Source organism: Gorilla gorilla, chromosome 1, assembly GCF_029281585.2.
Source record: "Gorilla gorilla gorilla isolate KB3781 chromosome 1, NHGRI_mGorGor1-v2.1_pri, whole genome shotgun sequence".
Lineage (NCBI taxonomy): Eukaryota > Metazoa > Chordata > Mammalia > Primates > Hominidae > Gorilla > Gorilla gorilla.
In genome coordinates this window covers 32,671,999-32,686,083 of record NC_073224.2, presented here as the reverse complement: position 1 = coordinate 32,686,083, position 14,085 = coordinate 32,671,999, and the positions used below count along the sequence as shown (strand labels likewise).

Genomic DNA, 14,085 nt, shown 5'->3' with positions numbered 1-14,085 from the left:
AACTTAGGTTGCTTCTAAATTTGAATATTGTGAATAGTGCAGCAATACATATGGGAGTACAGAAATATCTTCAACACACTGATTTCATTTTCTTTGGATAAATATTCAGAAGGGGAACTGCTGGATCATTTAGTAGTTCTATATTTAGTTTTTTGAAGAACCACCATACTGTTCTCTATAGTGGCTAAACTCATGTACATTCTCACCAATGGTGTTTGAGGATTCCCTTTTCTTCACATCCTTGCCAGCGTTCATTATTGCCTTTATTTTGGATAAAAGCCATTTTAAGTGGGATAAGATGATATTTGATTTGCATTTATTTGATGATCAGTGATGTTGAGCATCTTTTCACATACCTATTTGCCATTTATATGTCTTCTTTTGAGAAATGACTATTTGGATATTTTGCCCATTTTTAAATTGGATTATTAGATTTTTTTCCCAATTGTTTGAGCTCCTTATATATTCTGGTTATAAATTCCTTGACAGATGGATAGTTTGAAAATTTTTCTCCCATTCTGTGGGTTGTCTCTTCACTTTGTTAATTTTTTTTTCTGTGCAGACGCTTTTTAACTTGATGTGATCCCATTTGCCCATTTTTGCTATGGTTATCTCTGTTTTTGAGGTGTTATTCAAGAAACCTTTGCCCAGACCAATGTCTTGTGGAGTTTTCCCAATGTTTTCTTTTGATAGTTTAATAGTCTTAGGTCTTAGATTCAACTCTTTAATACATTTTGATTTGATTTTTGTAGATGATGAAAAATAGGGTTCTAGCTTCATTCTTCTGCCTATAGACGTCTAGTTTCCCTAGCACAATTTATTTAAGAGATTGTCTTTCTCCAATGTATGTTCTTGGCACCTTTGTCAAAAATAAATTCAACATAGCTGTATGGATTTGTTTCTGATTTATCTATTCTGTTTCTTTGGTCTATGTGTCTGTTTTTATGCCAGTACCATGCTGTATTGGTTACTATAGCTCTATAGAATAATTCAAAACCAGAGAATGTGCTTCCTCTCATTTTGTTCTTTTTGCTCAGAATGACTTTGGCTATTCTGGGTCTTTTGTGATTTCACATGAATTTTGGAATGATTTTTTTCTATTAATGTGAAGAATGTATTGGTATTTTAATAATGATTGCACTGAATCTGTAGATTACTTTGAATAGTGCAGACATTTTAACAATATTGATTCTTCCAATCCATGAGCGTAGAGTATCTTTTCATTTTTTTGTGTTCTCCTCAATGTCTTGCATCAATGTTTTATAGAGTGCATTGTAGATATCTTTAAATTCTTTAGTTAAATTCATTTCTAGGTATGTTATTTTATTTGTAGCTGTTGTAACTGGGATTACTTTCTTGATTTCCTTTTCAGATTGTTCACTGTTGTAATATGTAAATACTATTGATTTTTATATGTTGATTTTGTATCCCTCAACTTTGCTGAATTTGTTTATTGGTTCTAATAGATTTTTAGTAAGGTCTTTAGGTATTTTTCAGATATAAGACCATATCATCTGCAAACAAAGATGACTTACTTCTTTTCAATTTGGATGTTCTTTATATCTTTTTCTTGTCTGATTGCTCTAACTAGAACTTCCAGTACTATGTTGAATAATAGTGGTGAAAGTGGATGTTTCGGTTTGTTCCAGATCTTAGAGAAAAAGTTTTCAGTTTTTCTGTATTCAGTATGATGCTAGCTGTGTGTCTGTCATATATGGTTTTTATTGTGTTGAGATATATACTTCTATACCACATTTTTAGGGCTCTTATTATGAAAGGAGGTTGAATTTAATCTAGTGCTTTTTACCGTCAGTTAAAATGATTGCATGTTTTTGTCCTTCATTCTTTTGAAATGATATATCACATTGATTTATTTGCATTTGCTGAATCATTCTTGCATCCCTGGCATAAATCCCTCTTGGTCATGATGAATTATCTTTTAAATGTGTTGTTGAATTTGGTTTGTGAGTATTTTGTTGAGGATTTTTGCATCAGTATTCATGTGGAACATTGGCCTGTAGTTTTCTTATTTTGATGTCTTTTTGTCTGATTTTGGTATCAGGGTAATACTGGCCTCACAGAATGAGTAAGGAAGTATTTGCTTCTTTATTTTTTTGGAATTGTTTGAATAGGATTAGATTAATATTAGTTCTTTAAATTTTGGGTGAAATTTAGCAGTTGAAGGCTTTGGGTCTCTGATTTTTCTTTACTGGGATACTTTTTATTATGATGTTGAACTCATTATTTGTTATTGGTCTATTTAGATTTTGGAAATCTTCATGATTTGGTCTTGGTAGGTTGTATGTGTCTAGGATTTAATCTATTTCTTCTAGGTTTTCCAATTTACTGGCATGTAGTTGCTCATAGTAGTCTCTAATGATTCTCTGAACTGCAGTATCAGTTGTAATACCTCCTTTTTTATCTCTTACTTTATTTATTTGGGTCTTCTATCTTTATGTCTTTGGCTAAATGTTTATCAATTTTGTTTATTTTTTAAAAATAAGCCACCTTTTTGTTTAATTGATATTTTGTATTGTTTGTTTTGTTTCAGTTTCATTTATTTCTGCTTTGATCTTTATTATTTCTTTTCTCCTACTAATATTGGCTTTGGTTTGCTCTTTGTTTTCTAGTTCTTGAAGATGCATCATTAGGTTGTTAATTTGAGGATTATCTGCTTTTTTGATGTGGAGTGCTTATTGCTATAAGCTTTCTTCTTAGTATTGCTTTTGCTGCATTCCATAGGTTTTGATATATTGTGTTTCCATTTTTGTTTGTTTCAAGGAATTTTTAAATTTTATTCTTAATTTCTTCATTGACCCACTGGTCACTCTAGAGCATATTGTTTATTTTCCATGTGTTTATATAGTTTCCAATATTTTTCTCATTATTTATTTCTAGTTTTATTCCATTGAGAATAAAACTGGAAAGATGAGACACTTGATACTTTTTCAATTTTTTAATTTTTTAAGACTTGTTCTTTGTTCTAACATGTGATCTATCCTTAAGAATGAGCCATGCCTTGAGGAGAAGAACGTGTATTCTGCAGCTCTTAAATGAAAGATTGTGTAAATATATATTAGGTCCATTTGGTATATAATGTAGATTAAGTCCAATGTTGTTGGTGGTGGTGGTTTTCTGTGTAGTGGTTCTGTCCAATGCTGAAAGTGGGGTGTTGAAGTCTCCAGCTAATATTGTATTAGGGTCTATCTCTCTCTTTAGCTCTAATAATATTTACTTAATATGTTTGAGTGTTCCAGTGTTGAATGTATATATATTTACAAGTGTTATACCCTCTTGCTAAGTTGACCTCTTTATCATTATATAATGACCTTCTTTGTCTCTGTTTGTAGTTTTTGTTTTGAAATCTATTTTGTCTGATGTAAATATAGCTACTTCTGCTTTTTTGTTTCCATTTTCATGCAATATTTTTCAGTTCCTATATTTTAAGTCTAAGTTAGTCTTTATAAGTGAAGCGTGTTTCTTATAGTTACCAGATTGTTAGATTTTGTTTTTTTATTGTTGTTACTGTTCAGGCTCTCTATGTCTTGTGATTGGAGAGTTTAGTCCATTTACATTCAATGTTATTATTAGTAAGTAAGGACTTACTACTGCCATTTTGTTATTTGTTTTCTGGGTGTTTTATGTGTGCTCTTCTCTTTCTTCCTTCCTTCTTCCCTGTATTCCTTTTTGGGAAGTTAATTTTTTTTTGGTGGGTTGTTTTAATTTACTGATTTTCAGTTTTTTGTGTATCTGTTGTAGGTTTTATGATTTGAGGTGACCATGAGGTTTGGAAATAACATCTTAGAACTCATTATTTTAAATTGATCACAACTTAGCACTGGATACAAAACAATCCAAACTCACAACAAGGAAAGAGAAAACTAATAAAAGCTCTACACTTTAACTTAATCCCCCTGCTTTCTAACTTTTTGTTGCTTCTATCTACGTTTTATTATACTATGTCTTAAAAGTTGTAGTTATTATTTTTGATAGGTTTATCTTTTAGTCTTTCTATTCAAGATATCAATAGTTCACGTACCACAATTACAGTGTTATAATATTGTGTGTTTGTTTGTGTACTTACTATTACCAGTGAGTTTAGTACGTTCAGATGACTTCCTATTGCTCATTAGTGTCCTTTCATTTTAGATTGAACAGCTCCCTTTAGCATTTCTTGTAGGGCAGTTCTGGTGTTGATGAAATCCCTCAGCTTTTGTTTGTCTGGGAAAGCCTATTTCTTCTTCATGTTTAATGGGTATTTTCACTGGGTATACTCTTCTAGGATAAAAGTCTTTTTTCCTTCAGCACTTTAAATATGTAATGCCACTCTCTCCTAGATTGTAAGGTATGTTATTTGTGTCTTTTCTCTTGCTGCTTTTAGAATCCTTTCTTTATCCTTGACCTTTGGAAGTTTGATTATTAAATGTCTTGAGGTAGTTTTATTTGGATGAAATCTACTTGATGTTCTACAACCCATCTATACTTGAATTTTGATATATTTCTCTAGGTTTGAAAAGTTATCTGTTATTATCTCTTTGAATAAAATTTATACCTTGATCTCTGTACCTCCTCTTTAAGGCCAGTAAATCTTAATTTGCCCTTTTGAGATATTTTCTAGAACTTATAGGCAAGCTTCATTCTTTTCTATTCTTTTGTTTCTTCTGACTGTGTATTTTCAAATAGCCTGATTCTTTCTTCTGCTTGATCAGTTCTGCTGTTGGGAGACTCTGATGCATTCTTCTGTATGTCAATTGAATTTTTCAGCTCAGAATTTCTACATGTTTCAAAAATTATTTCAGTATCTTCGTTAAATTTATCTGATAGGATTCTGAATTCCTTCTCTGTGTTATCTTAAATTTCATTGAGCTTCCTCAAAATTTCTATTTTGAATTTTCTGTCACTCTTGGATTGATCAGTGGTGACTTTTTCAGTTTGTTTAGTGAGGTCATGATTTCCTGAATGGTCCTGATGCTTCTGGATGTTTGTGAGTGTCTGGGCATTGAATAGTTAGATATTTATTGTAATATTTGCAGTCTGCACTTGCTTGTACTCCTCTTGTAGAGGGGTGATCCAAGCTCCGCTGTGTCTACCACACTGAGACTGTGCTGAGTCACACCCAAAGATAGCACAGCACTGGGTCTTGCTCAAGACCCATGGTGACCACTGCCTAGTTACTGCCAGTGGAAGGAAGGAGTCTCCCCCAGGTTACTGAGCTGCACTGCCTGGGTTGGGGGAGGGGTGATGCAAGCACTCCCTTGTCCACCTGGCTGGTGTCTCATTAGGTCAACCCAAGTCTACTGCCTTCTAGCCCAGTACGCACCAAGACTTGCCCAGGAATTGCAGTCCTTGTCACCTAGACTGCCTTTGAGGTTTATGTAGTATCCCAGAGTGCTTTGGCCCATGGTAGTGGGGCTAGCCAGAACTCTAGTTCCAACCACTGGGAAGGGCAATTCCTCTCTTGCTGGGACTGATATAAGGGCTCCCTCCATGGGCACTGGCTGAATTCTGCCTTATCTTGTTTTCTACTGTGGCTGGGCTGCACTGAGTTCCAATGCAAAGTCCCACATCACTGCACTCTCTCCCCTACAAGAACACAGATCCTCTCTGCAGCATCAGCAATTCAAGACTATCTTTCCTAACCTCTTCAATGCCTCTTTCTTTGATATGATGTTAGAACCTGGTACTGTGATCACTCACTTGATTTTTGGTTCTCATAAAAGTGCTTTCTTGTGTGGATAGTTGTTCGATTTAGTGTTCCTGTAGGGGGACTATTGTTGGAGAGTTCTATTAGGCCAACCTGCTCTGTGTCTTCCCCTATAGTTTCTTTTTGACTGAGTTACATTCAAATTTATTTTTTACACTTTATAGAAATATTAGGGAGGTTAAAATTTATCCTGTATTTACTGAGCTCTAATTTAACAGAATTGAAATTGTGGTCAGAGGATGTATTATGTTTGACACTAAGTCTTTGAAATTTATTGAGATTTGCTTTAAAGCCTAGTGATATGCCTAATATCCCATTCTATTCCTATGTGGAGGAATCATAAGGTAAGAGACAGACCCTCTCTTTCAATATGTAGCACAAGGGTTCTTATTTATCCTCTGGACAATAGCATACAGATACATATCTCAAGTTTACCTAGTAAGATTCTCTTGCCTGTAGCTTCGAATAATGAGGGTTAGAGATTTTCCCCAGCCAATGTGGAAGGTTTGAGAGACTACTGGTGTGGCAGCAAGAATCCAGTAGCAGCAGTATCAATTCCTATGTCCTAAGCAGACTTCAGGCTCATAACCTGCTTTCCTTATTTTTCTGCCAGAGTCTAATTCTCAACTCTTGATTAATTCTCTAAGTTATTGATATCTTGCCAATACATTCCTTTTCTGATTAATGTAACCAAAGTCAGTTTCTGTTGCTTAGAACTCAGAATTCTGACAACTGTGAAACACAATGCTTCTGAGGAAATTACAGCATATTACTTTTTGCTTTATTTTATTTAATCTTCTGTTTCTCTCCTCAGGAAGTGTTATTTATTATCCTCATTTAACAGATAGGAAAACTGGGGATTCAATATTTGAAGCACTTTATTCAATACCACACAGCCTGTAAACTGTGAAACCAGAATTCAAGCCAGCTCTGCCTGATTCTTGAACTGCTACTCTTTAAGCCTTCCAGATATTCAATGGGTGATTTTAAACCTTTCTTCCTGACCCTAATATTCTATGAACTGAAGAATAAATACAGATTGCCAAGTATAAATCAGGAATAGCTTAGGTACTGAGAGGTCAAACTCTAGAAGCCACAAATATTCATATATTCTTAAGTTTTAATTGAGAAAAGTACTTCTCCTAGGCTTTTTACTTCATATACTCTGTGAGATGAATTTTTAGAAACTGAGCTTCTCTTATTCACTGCCCCAACTCTGCAAATTTGCCATACGTGCCTTGGCAACATGAACCACCATAACACAGAGGGGCTGGTGACTTAACATACTTTGTCATCCCCCTGGCATAACAGAGGGGTTCTTTTAGGTCATGGGCCACTTTTCTTCTTGTAGGTTTATTGAAAGTTTGTGTGTTCATGCTCATTAAGTAACTTCTAGCAACCTTGGCTAAATAAGTTGGTAAAAGGCTGAACTCATAGTCAGTATTGCTTCATAATACACACATGCAGAGCTCATAATATATGTGACAGTTGACTCACTTAAATCACCTAATTAACTTTTTGCAGTCTTGTATAAATATAATAAAGTAGCTATAGAAATGAAAGATGTTTTCAAGTTAAATTTAACTCCACTGAACTCATAGAATCAGAGTTAACTTATATTTCATTTTAGGTGATTTTAGAGAAAGTTGTTTTAAAGGCAAAACATTCTTAAAAGACTGAATTTGTTTCTACCCCCATTTTTCTTAATTACTTTCATGAAAAACCTATTGATTTTATAATCTATTAATTTGCAGTGGAGAAACTGTGCTCTTTTGTTGATGTAGAACTAATAATGTACATAAATGTTTATAACTTTTAACCTCATCTTAAATATTTTTTGTTTTAAATCACACATAGCTGGCATTTTAAGGTATTTCTTGTTTTTTTTTTTTTTTCCCCCACTTGCAGAATACTTCGATGTCTTAAATGGTACATACAAACTTAAGTGAAATAGAGTTGTGAGGACATTTTGGGGAGAAGTGACCTAGATAAGCACTGACTGTTGCATTCATCTCTCTTCTTGCTGATTGTGATGATTTCCTGTGCCATAGCCATTCAAAGTCTGCCAAAAAAGGTAAGTAATTAGGGTCTCACAAATAGTATCCAGGTACAAAAATGAAATTAAACTATCTCTGGGAACAGGAGTTTGCTTGTTGAGAGGAGCAGAATAAAACAGAGTTAAGGAAGAAGTGTTAATTTTAGCTGTCACATACCGGTTGAATAATTCTGATAGTGATACTGTTGTTTTCCAGGTGAGTAAAAGAGTCATGGAAATTAGCATACAACATAAAAGTCTGTAGAAATCAAGGGAGATATGTTACAAGAGTGGCCTAAGGAAATCCATCTGGGGATGAACAACAGGAATTCCTCATTTGGACTGCTTCTGTTATTACTCACTCAGAGACTAGAGCAAATTGTTAGATTGTCTATGGTGTCCTTTATCTATCCTAAAATGTAGAAAGTGAAGTAGGGAAGGATGAGGAGTTGATATGCAGAAGAGGAAGCTGAAATAACCTTCCCTCAATTATTTTTCTTAAAATTGGCCTCTGAAGGGAACCCGAATGTTTATGCATTATTTCACTCTGTCTTACACTCTATTTGTGACAGATAAATGAAATGGTAGACTGTCCATTCTTTGGCTAATGTCAGCAGCCAAATTAATCAAACTGTGGGAAGTTGCTGATATATTTACATGAAAATAACTTTAAAAAAGGCCCAATTGTACACCTGATTTGTTTCATGGTTCAGGCTGAATATATTTATCTGATATATCATGTGATAATATTAGTAACGAAAGCCCCTAAATTAGCAAGTGGTTTGCCTACATCTCCAAGTCCTTTTTCTTTCCATCCTATGCCACGATATTCCACCTGAATTGGGGAAATTAATTATCAAAAAGTGCCTATTTGTTTCCATCTTCCTTCTTATTCAAATACTATTTATTTTAAATTACTGTTTACTAATTAATGCTAAATAAATGTAATGCACTGTTAGCTAACCAGAGATTTATAAATAACTTTATTTCTTCATTTTCTCCCTGGGTTTTCTGCTACTTATTATTAAAGTTTTAGTGCTTTGAGAGTACAGCTGGTAGTTCAACAGCACTTTCCCCTAATGCTTAATCCTAACTCATAACAGAAATATGTATTAAAAGCTTGAGTACATGCATATAAAGAGAAAACATTTTTCTCAACCATCAACACTTCACATTAAATCTTTGGAATATTTAGTGCCTTATCGTCATTTTAATTCTTATTCTGAGTCACAGGCAGCATGAACTGAGTTTACAGGGTAATCACTGCAGTAACATTTTCTTCCTCTAGATTATCTTTCCTGGGATTAATTATATTGAGATCACTGCCCTGAGTCATAGTCTTCTGTATTTTAATAGGGTATCAGGCATGGTTCAGATAAAGAAACTTTATTGGGGCTATTTTTGTATCCTCTGTGGATTGGATGAAGATGGAATGTTTTGAAGAAATTGTGAAGAAGAAAGAACACAGTTTTCTCCATTACTATTTAACTTAACAGAAATTTTGATCAGTTGGATTTTAAAATCCATATTTCAAAACTTTCTTAAAAGTTTGCATACTTTAAATTCAACATTTTAAAAATTAAAATTAAAAATAAAGTATGTGTGTATGTATATATTCCTTAAATAATTTTAATAAAATTTTTGTTTATATTTGTCTAGGTTTTTTGAAGTATAAATTATATTATAGTATTATTTTAATCTCTCAGATGAATGCTTTTTTATGTACCAGGTAATTTTCTCGGTACTGAGATACATCAGCAGATAAAAAACCAAGAACATGTTAAATATCTGTTCTCCTGAAAGGTATAGTCTATGACAAATTGGGGAGGCTGAAAAATAAATAAACAAGCATATGGATATTATGTCAGATGTTAATGAGTGCTGTGAAAGCAGGAGAACCCAGCAGGGTTAGAGGAATAGGGAATGTGTACGTGTGTTTTTTTATTTTTTCTTTTTTGTTGGGTTGCCATGGAAGGTAACAGAGTACTAAGGCAAATTAGAGAGTGAATGGTTCACGTAATACACACAAAATGGAGGAAATAGCAAGAGTGAAGTGTCTGTGGTGGTATCTTGCTTAGTATTCCAAGGAACAATAAGCAGCCTAATATGACTGGAGTGAAGTGGGCTAACAGGAAAGTATTAATAGATAAGAGATGAGGACAAAGAGTTATCAGGGGGTCAGATTTGCAGGCCCTTTTAGGTGCATGTGAAGGACTGGGTTCTGTACTTAATGAGATGGAAAGCCATTGAGAGTGACATGATCTGATTTAAATTTTAAGAGAATCACTATGGCTGTCTGCCATGGGGAAAAAAGTGGTGTATGTATCTTTCTATATTTTGGTATGATAGGGAGTTAGGTGCTCTAGAAAATGTATCTTAAAATATAAAATCAGAGAATGAAATAATTACTCAAGCCAGTCCTCTTATTTAATGTTCTAACCTAAATCACTACTAATTACAAGCAGAATTTATTTTTGCATGAAGCCTTTTGTATGATCACTCTTCAAATATAAACACAGAAAAATGCCTCATATAATACCATGTAAATTAATTAAGGAAAAATATAGTGAATCTCAAAAGGAAGAAAGGAAATCACTAAGTGCCAGAAACAAATAAAGAACTCAGTTCTAAAAGGAACCTTGAAGTGATACCCTAGCAGTTCATAAGACTGTCAGATGCAGCCTTGAGTCCCTCCAGGATAGTGGATTAGAAAAAATATCTTTGAAGATTTTGAAGACAGCCCTAGCGAAATGCAAAAACAATCTTACAGACTTCCCAGGCTCTGGAAGTAGCTATAAATCATCTCCTGAGAGAAAAGTCAAGAACCCAAGCTGCACCAAAAGTATGTGGTCGAAATTTGTAGTAATACATAAAGCAGGAATAATAAGCTTTGAAATTCATTTTTAAAAACTGGTCTGATACCAGAGGAATCTTCTGTACTGAGGCATAAACAATAAAACCTCAATAACTCTATAAAGAAAATTCTGCATCCCCGGATGTTTGGGACACACAAAGGAAAAAATAAATCACCCACTGAAAGTGATCTCTCTTTGTGCATATACAACTTATTTATTTTTTACAAAGACACAATCTATAGAGAGAGTTAACAGAGGAAAGCAGTCACCAACTAAAGATAATATGTCACATGTATACATATACAGACACAGATGCGCATGCACACACACACACACAATTTTTTTTTACAGAGACACAATTTTGAGAGAGAGAGTAGGCAGAGAAAAGCATGAAAATAACATACTAAAAACAGAGATAATAGAACAATTTGGAAGAGATTAATAAGTATGTTCATAGTTCTTCAACAAAATATAAAATTATCAAAATATTTGAAGAAGAAATAGTAACCTAATGTAATGACAGATCATAAACACTAAAGAACAAAATGAAACTATTAGAAATAAAAGTAATATAGTCATTGCTAAAACAAAACCCTGGGGAGGAGGTGGAGTAAGATAGCCGAATAGGACCCTCCAGCAATTGTCTTCCCCACAGGAACACCAAATTAAACAACTATCTACACAAGAAAAAGTCTTCACAGGAATCAAAAATCAGATGAGTGATCATTGTACATAGTTTTGACATCATATCAAGGAAAGAGGCACTGAAGAGGGTAGGAAAGACAATCTCGAACGGCCAACACCACCCCAACTCCATCCATCAGCAGCAGCTATATGGAATGGAGAGAGAATATGTGTGCTTGCAGGAGAGACAGCTCAGTGATTGTGGGACTTTGCATTGGAATTCAGTGCTGCCTGCCACAGTGGAAAGCAACATGTGCAGAACTCAACCAGCAACCACAGAGGGAACATTTAGACCAGCCGTAGCCAAAGGAAAATAATCCATGCCAGCGTTTGGAACCTGGGTTCCTGCTATTACCACCACTGCAGGCTAACGCTCTCTGGAGTCCTAAATAAACTTGAAAAGCAGTCTAGGCCCCAAGGACTGCAATTCCTGTGCAAGTTTTGGTGCTGTGCTGGGCTCAGAGCCAGTGAAATTGGGGTGCACACAACCTAGTGAGACACCAGCTAGGGTGGCTAAGGGAGTGCTTGTGTCACCCTCCCACAGCCCCAGGAAGCGCAGCTCACAGCTCCTTCTTCCCACTTGAAGAGAGAAGAGAGAAGAGAGTAAAGAGGACATTGTCTTGCAACTTGGATACCAGCTCAACTACAGTATAATAGGCCACCAGAGAAATTCCTGAGGCACCTATTTTAGGCCCTAACTTCCAAATGACATTTCTAGACACACCCTGGGCCAGAAAGGAACCCGCTGCATTGAACGGAAAGACCCTGTACTTGCAGGATACATCACCTGCTGACTAAACAGCATTTGAGCCTTGAAAAAACATGAGTGGTAACCAGGAAGTACTCACCACAGGCCTTGGGTGACACCCAATGTCATGTTGGTTTCAGGTGTGACCTAGTATATTCCCAGCTGTGGTGGCCATGCAGAGAGACTCCTGCTTGAGGAAAGGAGAGGGAAGAGTAAAGACGAGTTTGTCTTGCATCTTGGGTATCAGGTCAGTAAAAAACAAACAAACAAAAAAAACAACGGGCTTCTTTTGTCCCAGGCCTTGCCTCCTGGATGGCATTTTTGAACCCACCCTGGGCCGGAGGGGAGCCCACTTCTTTGAAGACAGAAACACAGGACTGGCAGCATTTACCATAAGCTGACTGAGCAGCCATTGGGCCTTGAGTGAACATTGGTGGTAGCCAGGCAGTACTTGTCTCAGTACTTGCCTCAGGCCTGGGGTGTCAGTGACCACAGGGAGATCATCCATCTGCTTGAGGAAAGGAGAACAAAGAAAGTAAAGGGCTTAATCTTGCACCTTGATTGCCAGCTCAGCCATAGTAGAATACAGCACTAAGTAAATTCCTAAGGATCCTGATTCCAGGTCCTGGCTCCCAGATGACATTTTAGGACTTGTCCTGGGCTTAGGGGGAGCTCGTCATACTGAAGGGAAAAACACAGGCCTGGCTGGATTTGCCACCAGCTGAATAAAGAGTGCTTGGGCCTTGAGTGAACATTGGCAATAGCCAAGGAGTGGTCACCATGGACCTTAGGCAAGAAACCCGGTGCCGTGCTGGCTTTGGATCTGACCCAGCATAATCTCACTGGTATTTTACTTCTTGTCCATTTACTTTTTAGTTTATCATACACACCATGTTTACTAGTACTAAAACTGTCTTAAAATATTGCAATTTTGACCCTTTTTCTAATTGAACTTTATGTTTTTACAAGCACATTTTATTGCATATGAATGAGACTTTACTATGTTATATATAACTCTTAATTCTGTAAATAATATATTGCTTATCTGAAATATAGCTGATATTTGTTTCTTAATTATTTGGCTATTCCCTATATGTTATACTGTACTAAAGATCATGGGATTTAGATTCAGAAAACTTACTTCCTAGCTCTTATTATTTCTGTGATCTTGCAAAAGAAAACAAAAGTGAACCATTGTTTTTTTATCTGTAACAGGAAATGTACTTCACAGGATTGTAATGAGAATTAAATTAGATAATATACTAATCACTTCTGAATTGTCAAGTAATTTGTTAATACTGTCACTATTATCCAGATATTTGGTAGACTTAAATGGTTTGCCTTTGCCTGTATACTGAGTAAAGAAGCAGCATTTTGGCATTACCAGTTCCAAAACCCAAAACGATACAGAAATCCCGTAACAGAAAATTAAACAGTCTAACCTGGATTCCTCCTACCCCCCTGCCCACCACCTTCATGCTGTGATTCCCAAGATGATTGGAGGGAAAATGCCAGAAACAGATTCATAAACTGCCCATGAGACATAACTATAAACAGAAAATGAACCCGTCTTATGTCAGGGCAGGTGATTGAAAAATTAAAAGAGCTTAAGAATAGAAAATTCTGCAATTCCAGATGGTCTCCCTCTAAGGAGTGCACAGGCGATAAGTGACTTGGGGAATCTGTGATGAACATGTGCGAGTCATCTCTGAAAACGGAGGACGCACAGGTGGCTGGTTTTGAATTGAACACCACACCTGTCTTTGTAATAATGCTTGCAATTCGGCACTGCCTTTCATCAGGGCTTCTTGACAGGTTTTGCAGATATACCACTGCAGCTTTTAGAAGGGATGTTAAACCCATTTTGGAGAGAGAAATCTTAGAATTGTATGATAAAATAAATGAAGGTTGCAGAGTGGGCTAGAATAGAACAAAGAAATCCTGATAGCCCCCTTTAAGGAAATATGTTGTATGGTTTCTTTTTTTTTTTAATCAAAGCTGATCTCTTTTAAAATTTCACTCAGAAATTAAACAAACATTTACAAAGCACCTACTCTGG

The 14,085-nt window shown here is 35.6% G+C and overlaps 1 long non-coding RNA gene across 3 annotated transcripts in view; it reads left to right on the top strand.

The window, feature by feature from the left end:
• LOC109027659 (uncharacterized) overlaps nucleotides 1–14,085 on the top strand; it is a 211,703-nt gene that overhangs the window by 80,600 nt on the left and 117,018 nt on the right. For 2 of the 3 annotated variants that reach the window (XR_008677456.2, XR_010134497.1), the window contains one exon: nucleotides 7,613–7,778. This is a non-coding gene — a long non-coding RNA (uncharacterized lncRNA). Of the gene's footprint in view, nucleotides 1–1,966; nucleotides 2,087–7,612; nucleotides 7,779–14,085 lie in introns of those variants that run through there. The other variant, XR_010134496.1, reaches the window with a different exon arrangement.